Genomic DNA, 2,952 nt, shown 5'->3' on the forward strand with positions numbered 1-2,952 from the left:
GTACAAGAGATAAATTCTTGTGCTTCTAGAAAGCAGAATAAACTCAAAAGCATCACGACTGGACACTTTCCCCATTATGACAATTTAATGTTCACCTAGGTTCAATAGCTGCCTCCACAGCTCCACTGCCAACAGGACTCCCACAGAGCTCCATCATGTCCACCTTTATACTCTCTCATTAATGAGCAGTCATTGGACCTCAAATCCCTTTCATACTATATGCTGGTATGATCATTTACAAAGCCAACCTCTAAAACACAAACTGAAATCAGATCTGTCAGAATAAATCACCCACAAACTAACCCCTAGACATAAAAGCCAAAGTATCGCTGGTCAGTACCCCCCACAAAGACTTGCCAAAGCCCCTCCCAAGCTCCTCTTGAAACTGTACAGCAGCTTTCCCCAGCCTAAAATCTACAAAACCACATCCAATTAACCAAATGAAATTTTTCTTTTCGATCCTCTTGCCCAACCTAAGTATGGGCTGTCTTTAGTTACCATAGCCTCATCACTCCAAACCACCTGCAACATCCGTTTCACTGCCTTCCCCTCCAAGAGACACCAGCACTGCTCCATTCTGAAAAAGGGCCAAATAGCTCCCCTTACATCTCAGGGCCATACTTACTAGGATTGGTTTAGAAATTCAAACATTATCACTTTCAGTTCAAATATGATCACTTTCCCCATTCCCACTAAGAGAACTACAACATCGTAAACCAAAGATCACTCCCAGAGCCTACAACCAATCTGCAATTAAACCCCCACCCAGACTCCACAGAACATTCCTCGCCCTAAGATGTAGTCATCCATCCCACACCACCATCTCTTCCTTTCCCAACTTAGTTAAAAGCTTTCCTATACATCGGGCTCAATCGTAAGTTTCCAGAATAATGTAGACCCATAAGCCCACCCCAGATTATGGCATCCTGCTTATATCTTGTTCCCTCAGATATTAAGTTATGAGTACCTCCCCCCTCACAAAGATTTCTCCTCTCTACATTTCTACCTCCCCCAGCATCCTAACACTTTGATATTCAATATGTATAGTATTCTACAACATTAGTGCAACTTTGCTACTCAACTCTTCACAAAGTAACAGAGTGCAAACAGATGGAGTATATACTTTGTATTTATTTTACATTTGTTAACTGGGGGGGAGAGTCGAAAAGCTCCACATAGAAAAATTCGATACATTTAGATATTTAGACATGATCAGTATACACACAAATTACAATAGACATGTTTTTACAGTGGTATGCAGCACATCAACAGTTACAGTGGAGAGAACAAACAAGAAAATATTAAAATTTAAAAATAAAGGTAATTAATAGATTTGTGGTGTACAGCTGAAATTTGGAACATAGGTAGAATACATACATAGTACACAGGTACAGTACATACATTGTACATTAGCCAGTGTTTGTGAGCAAAAGTGAAAACTATTATCAAGTACTCTAGGTTTAGTACGTGTACCTTATCAGCTTTCACTAGCCTGAGGAGCAGTCATGGCACTGCCAACTTTGCTTGAGATGTTGCCTAATGAGGTTTTTAAAGGAGGCTTTGGATGATGTGTTTTGTATGCTACTGTTTTGTACGCTAGTGAGCAGAGTTCCATTTTCTAGCCACTGAACTACTATATAGTGCATCTCCAAAGCTATTGTAGCTGTTGGTGACTTCTAGTAGTAGTTTGCTTGATGATCTAAGAGGCCTTTTGGCTGAGTGATGTTGTACTAAGTTTATTGGGGAGGTAATAGATAGAATGACAGAGGCAGAGTTGATTGTAGGTTAGGAGGTTGGAGCCGTCTCTAAGCAGTACAGTGATGAGTTCAATATGAGCAATTTGCAGCAAAGCGGGCAATTCTATTATAGCAGGCTTCCATTTTGCTTAGTTCCATTTTGTTGAGATTAGGTCAGAATGGGAGATGCATACAGTAGGGTGGATAAAAGTTGGGAGCGAGCAATGGCTGATCTTGTGTTGTTTGTAAGAAATGGTTTGATACAGTAGAGTAATCCAAGTTTGGCATGTACTTTAATAGTCAAGTTGAGATGACTCAAATTTTAGGTGGGAGTCTATGGTTATTCCCAATAGCTTAGCCTGTGCCACTGGAGCAATTGGAGTAGGATTTGTGGAGCAGATTGTGAATTGACTTCAGTGTTTGTTAGAACTGGTTATAATCATAAGCGGAGTTTTCTTTGGATTGAGGATAAATTGGACTTTGGTAAGGTAGTTTTCAATGGCAGAGAATGCTAGTTGAAGGTGTTTGCAGGAGGGTGGGAATGGTTTGTGCAGCACAGATTAAGGTAGCATCATCTGCATACTGAATGATAGATGCAGGCTGTGTGTAGGTATGGAGGTAGTGTGTGAAGATTGTGAATAGTAATGGTACTAAGATAGAACCCTGTGGGACTCCTATAGTTATGGGCAGCTGGAGAGAATTTTCTCATTTTTCAGCTTGGTACCTGTCAGTTAAGTAGCTTTGGAAACAGGCGAGAGAGGAATTTGATAGGTGATATTGGTTTAGTTTGTTTAGCAGGATTTGGTGTGAGACTGTCAAATGCTTTAGACATAAAAAAAAAAAAAAAAGGTGACACCTGCAGGCCTTCGTTTTTGAGACAGTTTACTGTGTCTGTGAAGCAGAGGAGGGCTGTAGTGATACTATGGGCAGGTCTGAAACCATGTTGAGTAGGTGATATGATGTTGCTGTCTAGGAGATATTTTAGCACCTGGGTATGGATTAATTTTTTCTAGGATTCTGGATTGGGGGGGGGGGGGTAAAGCAATGGGTCTGTAGTTAAGTTCAGTGGAGGTCCTGCCTTTATGTATGGGTGTAACACAGGATAGTTTCCAGAGTTTGGGCACATAGTTTACAACAACTGATACTTGAGAGTGGAGACTGGGATAGCAATAGCATCTGCTGCGAGTTTCACGAAATAGCTAGGGAGTAGGTTGGC

This window comes from Protopterus annectens, chromosome 3.part0, assembly GCF_019279795.1.
Source record: "Protopterus annectens isolate FY-2018-M chromosome 3.part0, PAN1.0, whole genome shotgun sequence".
Lineage (NCBI taxonomy): Eukaryota > Metazoa > Chordata > Ceratodontiformes > Protopteridae > Protopterus > Protopterus annectens.